The 6844-nt window shown below is 45.6% G+C and overlaps 1 pseudogene; it reads left to right on the forward strand.

The window, feature by feature from the left end:
- Window positions 1-1152: 1152 nt before the first annotated feature.
- On the forward strand, window positions 1153-3107 carry LOC119368097 (annotated as a pseudogene).
- The last annotated feature ends 3737 nt before the right edge of the window (window positions 3108-6844 follow it).

Below are 6844 nucleotides of genomic sequence, written 5' to 3' on the forward strand. Positions count from 1 at the left end.
TCAATTTGTTTATAATATTAACGGAGTTAGTCAGCTATGAGATTACCCATAGTGGGCAATAACTTAGATTAGTAACATGCACACGTTATTAGTCTATATTACTACCTCAATAGTGGGAAGTAAAATATGTGTGATGTCATGCAACATTTTATATATTAGGTTGCAGACTCATCTTGTCTTAGTATGTGTGATGTTACTCATAGTGTGAGTAACTAGTTATGTTACTCAATTTGTCTTTCTCTTTATTAATTAGCTGTCACATCATCTTTTTCACTTAGGTGTCATTTATGTTACTCTAATTATGGATAGGTTGACTCCTATACACCAAAAACTTGAGAGTTGTTTATTTTATTTTTTATTTAGCGTGGCTAAAATGCATCCACGACCACGATTGTCATTTTCTTTATAAAGGGTGCTTTTATTAATTTAAAATGTAGTATGAAGCGGATATAGTCATGATAAGCAACACCCGTCCTCTGCATATGTACTAGAATGTACACAGCCAGAACAAAAACATGAACGTCATTTACTCCTAGCCGTTCTATGACTTATTGCACCAATCTATGGTCACGACTCAACTCCTTGTCCAATAACTCAGGTCAATTTATAGTATGCCCTATTGAGGGCGTGTTTTCCTCGCATCCCACTGATGTAATCTTCAAATACATCGTGTTCTTGCAGCAATGGGCACCGCTGGGAAGACAACAGGACTCTGATCTTCATCGCCAAGCTATCTGTCATCTTCACTCTGTTTACTCCGAGTCTCGAGCCCCGTCGTCCGCGCCGTCAGCTGCCGCATAGGGATGGGCAGCCCCCTTTTGGTCCTAGTAGCATCCGAGCCTGCGTGCTCGTTTTGATTGGTCGGTCGCGCCTTGTAACGCACTTTATTCTCTTCTAGCTGCTGTTTACTTAAGTCTGGCGCCGTGTGTTGGTACTGTGGTTGTGATACGCTGCCTTATGTGGGCTTTATTAATTTAAAGCCGGACGTTCCTGACATCTATGTTTTAGAAAAATAAAAAAATTTCATTCATGGATGCTAGGTGCAAAAAGGTTCTTTGTTGTGTGTGCCATGGATTTGCCTATAAAAGGGCAAGGCCAACTTGAATATGTGCACGGGTCACATTATATAACCCCACTGCAGCGGGTGGCAATACTATCAAACAGCCGGGCAGCGAGTACGCACCACATCGTACCATTCCTAGACAAGAGCATGGCTCCGGCGATCGCTGCCAAGCCTCTCCTAAGCGATCTGGTGGCGCAATCCGGGCAAGTCCCGTCGAGCCACATCAGAGCGGTCGGTGACCGCCCGGACCTCGCCAATGTCGACCACGAGTCCGGCGCCGGCATTCCGCTCATCGACCTGAAGCACCTCGACGGGCCGGGGTGTCGCAGGGTCGTCGAGGCCATCGGCGCGGCGTGCTAGAACGACGGTTTTTTCATGGTACGTACGACGTGCACGAGTTGTTGAGACCAGTTAATTTGTTTTGCCGATGTAGTACGACGTTCCACAGAGCTCTGAACAACCTGACACTGGTCATTACTGCGTGTGTAGGTGACGAATCACGGCATCCCGGAGGCGGTCGTGGAGGGGATGCTGCGCGTGGCGAGGGAGTTCTTCCACCTGCCGGAATCGGAGCGGCTCAAGTGCTACTCCGACGACCCCAAGAAGGCGATCCGGCTTTCCACGAGCTTCAACGTGCGCACCGAGAAGGTGAGCAACTGGCGCGACTTCCTCCGCCTGCATTGCTACCCGCTCGAGAGCTTCGTCGACCAGTGGCCCTCGAACCCGCCGGCCTTCAGGTGAGCACCCGTCGACGCTCGGCCTCATTTTTATCGTGTCAGGATGAACTTCCGTACGTGCCGCTGGTCACCAACTAATTAAGTTAGTTACTAGCACTAATTCTTAATTTTAGCCTACGACTTTTAATACTGTTCATACCGATCGAATCTTTCAATACGACCCGATAATTAAACCTGTCAAAACAACGAGGCGCATACCTAACATGTGCACCCTTAGACCTCTGTCAGGACGATGACAGGCTAGCTGTTGCAGTAAGGAATACTACAGTATAACAGAAAGTAAGAGAAAAAGAGGCAAAATATAACTGCTGTTCGGCTGCGCTAGCAAACTGATAGGTGTATTTTTCTGTGAGAAGATAGAATTAGAAATAAACTGACAATTTGCGCTGACCGTGTGAGCAGGGAAGTAGTCGGCACCTACTCGACGGAAGCGAGAGCTCTGGCGCTGAGGCTGCTGGAGGCGATATCGGAGAGCCTTGGGCTCGAGAGAGGCCACATGGAGAAGGCCATGGGGCGGCACGCGCAGCACATGGCGGTGAACTACTACCCGCCGTGCCCGCAGCCGGAGCTGACGTACGGACTGCCGGGGCACAAGGACCCCAATGCCGTGACGCTGCTCCTCCAGGACGGCGTGTCCGGGCTGCAGGTCCAGCGCGATGGCCGCTGGGTGGCCGTCAGCCCCGTGCCCGGCGCGCTGGTCATCAACATCGGTGATCAACTGCAGGTATCCTTCTAGACAGACACAACTGTGAACAGCACTCTACGGCATCCACTAACGTTTCGGCTATGGTATCGTGCAGGCTCTGAGCAACGATCGATACAAGAGCGTGCTCCACCGGGTGATTGTGAACAGCGAGAGCGAGAGGATCTCGGTGCCGACGTTCTACTGCCCGTCCCCGGACGCGGTGGTCGCGCCGGCAGAGGCGCTGGTGGACGGCGGCCACCCTCTGGCCTATCGGCCCTTCACCTACCAGGAGTACTACGAGGAGTTCTGGAACATGGGCCTCGAGTCAGCCAGCTGCCTCGACCGCTTCCGACCGATCGCATGATCGACTGTCCGTCTGGGCAACAAAATCTCACGGGCCACAAATGTTGCTTGCTACTGATGATGTGTCGCCATAGGGGAGGCCTATCAAGGCGCCCAGAACCGTTAGATATAGTTTTGGATGGCTAAGATCAGGGTGAACGGTAGAACTTTTTTTTTTTGAGCATCAGTACAGACACAAGCGCTCATATACACGCGCATATACTCATCCCTACGAACGCACACACGCACATCCTAACCCCTATGAGCACCTCCGAGAGACTGAGCCGGCATATCATCTTGAGATTTACGAAGCCACCGTAGGCGCCTCGTCGTCGACGGGAACGTCTCCTCCCACTGAAAGCGCATCGCCGGAAATCCTGAAATAAATCCAAGAATAATGCGAGCACCAGGATTTGAACCCTGATGGGTTGAGGATACCACTGTCCACCTAACCAACTCAACCATAGGTTGATTCGCAGGGTGAACGGTAGAACTTTCTCCGTACGAACTTTAGTTCTCCCTGACCTTGACACTGGAGATACGACCGGTGCTTTTATAAAAGAAGATGTGACCGGTATTTGACGCAAGGATAACTTGTGGGCGTCCATCGAGCTGTCTATCTTCTAGGCGCTTGAAACTTAACTAGTTTGTGAAATAAATTGGTGTTGTGTGGTCAGCTATCTCGAGTTAAGTTATGACAAGTACTTGATGAAAATGAAGAAGAAAAAGAAGGTGGAGAAAAAAAAAAGGATCTACGTAAATATTTTGCCAGGGACTGGCTTTGATATGCTTGTGGGCTTTGCCGAGGATACCTTCTGTCAGTGATGTTGTTCACTATCAATCTATCACGATTGACCACCTTCAGAAGGTATCCTTGCAGGCCGACTAGAAATGTTTTTTTTTGCCTCTCCATGTATGAGGTTGATGCGCATGGAAAAAAAATATTGTGCTATGACAACATAGGGCAGCTCTTAAAATCCGCTAGAGCTAAGCCATATCGGATCGCTATAGCGAACGATTGTGTACTGATTTCATATAGCAAGGCATTGCTACGTAGCGTCCTATTTTTTCGTTGGTGATCCGACAAGTTCCTACAATTTCGAAAAAGAAAAGTTCGTGCAAGTGCCTGAACCCTGATTGCTTTGATGAATTCTAACGAGCTACTTATAAAACTTGATGAGGATAAGCTATTTTCAGTCCGGTATGACAATATTAATATTGATGATGTAAGGATTGGCGAAAAGCAGTTAGCAACCGAGTTCCATTATGTTTGCGATAGCCAGCCAAACGCTTTGGTGAGTGAGAATTGGACACATCTCCAGTGGCGTCCACTTTTTGGCTTGACTCTTAGCCCCGATGAAGGAGAGGATTGGCATCGCCTAGATATTATTCTTAGGAGTACCACACTAATCAATAATGCAGATTCTTTCCATTGGAAGTTGGAAAAATCGGGAAAGTTCTTAACTTTCTAATTTATCGTACGTTGTTGGGAAACCTAATTTCAAGCCATGGATATTTGGAAAGCCATATTATCCACCAAGATAAGAATTTTCTTATGATGTCTAGTTCGTGACCGTCTAACATCTGGGGTAGAAGTGCAGAAGAGGCATGGACGGGGTGACGGTCTTAATCCTCTTTGTGGGCACTGACATCTTTCGCCGATTTCCCACACCCTTAGTGGGAGACTTTCCTAACTTCCACAAAGGGTTTCCTGGATTTGCTTTGCTTCCCTCGCTTGGGCGCTTTAGCAAATTTGTAATAAAGCTCTTATTAAAGAACATTTTTATAAGCATCCTGCTAATGGACTTTATAAAATGACTACATCCTTACAGCTTTGGAAGCTACTGAGGACAGCCCACAAACCATCGACCATTGAGATGTTGTGCAATAAGCTCCGCCAACATGCCAAGGCTCCTAGGGAGGAGGGCAACAACCATGGGGGAATATTTCGTATGATGCTTCGTCGCCGCTTGGAGTTATTTCGTGTTCTGTGTCATTTCGGCTTTTGAGCCAAGTTACCCTCTTGGGTTTGTATCAAACTTGAGTCCATTCTAGACTTTCTTGTCATTTGTTGTAACACCTTAAGGGTTTCAGTTTGCTAAAGTCAGGCAAGTGCCACCTTTCTAAAAAAATATTACTGATGTTTTGAATAACTCTTGCACCGCCTGTAATGGCACTCTCACATGCACGTATTACAAGCTACCTCTACACTTAATACGAATGCTGAAATATGTGGTTTTTCCGACCTCCTATTGATAAATTAGGGGCAAGACTTCAAGTTGGAGAAAAAAACTAGCCGCTAGAATTGTGCTTGCTAAGCCCTTCTTATCTTCTATATTGGGGTTTATCACATGACAGTGTTCGGTTTAACAGGGTGCACGCTACAAAAAAAGCGAAAAGTTGTATAGGACCATCATTTGGAAAGCCGGTTATGGTGAACATGCTTGTGGTAGTCATTCCATTGTCAATCAGAGAGCGATGTGTAGGCCAAAGGAGATGGGTGGTGGTGGGGTGGGGGTTGCAACTCTTGACCCTGACCTCCGGTGACCTTGGCTGCAATCAAAGTCGCTAGAGTGGCCTTGGCATTGGTTGGCTATCCCATGTTATGCGAAAATATGGGTCTTTATTCAACAACCACACAAACTAAAATTGGTAGTGGAGGAAAAACATATTTTAGGTTTATTTTCTATCTTCCCTTCTATTTTGGCTCGTGTAAATAATATTTGTATTGTTTCTTGATTTGCATTCTATTAATGAGATTGGCCCAACATTTGCATTTCCCATCAAAGATAAACTTTCGTTGCACCCCATGCAACCAACTCATTTTTTAGAAACACTGTTTCACTCACCCCTGTGAATACACACATGCATAACTTATCCTATGAATGCCTCCTCGAGATTGGGCCTGACACGAACACCATCTTCCACTGATAGAACATTGCTAAAAGGTCTAGAATAAATTCAGGGAAGTCCAAAGAACATTTGCGAAGTCTATGACTTAAAGCGGGGTGGACTGGTTCCGCAACAAGATCGGTAAGCATCTGAGCTATGCTTAGTAATGCAACCAACTTATGAGGTTAATTAATTGTTGCACATTTGTGGACGTAACTCAACACGAGCAATCTAAAATGACCAGATAAAGGAGATACTTCGTCTCCCGAAAAAGAGCACCTGGCGGCACATTGTTCAAGTTATGAAAGTCAAGGGGCTTCAAGTTAAGACGACCGTTCTCAACCACCACCAAACCCATGAACCAATGTCTATCTCTTCAGCCCATACCGTGCTATCACGGGACACAATGAACACAAGCGGAAAATGGGCTTTATATGTTTTTTGTTACATATGATCAATGGTACTAAGTAGGTTGTTGTCTATATAGTGAATGACATACTACCTAAAAGACTTCATAAGAAAACACCCATATAATAACATGGTTATTAGAATAGCTACTAGGTTCACTATAAACACTTAGAGCACAACTAATAATATAACCAATTAGTGCCTATATACTACTTCATCTATACATTAGATTGACAATTAGATCTTGTTTTTCACCTTCTCTCGTTCTCTTTGCTTTATATTTTTTCATGTTTGCTTTGTGACATTTGTAATCTCACATGAGAGCTCACTCCTATTTTACAGTGTCTCTCTTCTTCATATCAACAGAAGTGTCATATAACACATGCTAGAAGCCTGTTAATATATTTGCTCTTAATGCTTGCATGTGGGAGGCAAGGAGATGCATTTACTGGGAGGATGGAATCCTATATACCTAAGAGACTCATCCCCACTATTTTATTTATCTTAACATGCAACCTATCCACATTGGCAACCATGCGATCTAAGCAAAAACCAACTTCACAATCAGCCATGTCATGGCTAACCCTACACTCCCGCCCACATTGTTCATGCGAAGAAAACAATACATCATTGTCCCTTTGTTTCTCCTAATGGATTTAAGCCAATAACCTGGGTTGTATGAACCCCACATTCTACCCATCGGATTTTAAGCTAACA

This window comes from Triticum dicoccoides, chromosome 2B (genome assembly GCF_002162155.2).
Source record: "Triticum dicoccoides isolate Atlit2015 ecotype Zavitan chromosome 2B, WEW_v2.0, whole genome shotgun sequence".
In the NCBI taxonomy this organism is placed as follows: domain Eukaryota; kingdom Viridiplantae; phylum Streptophyta; class Magnoliopsida; order Poales; family Poaceae; genus Triticum; species Triticum dicoccoides.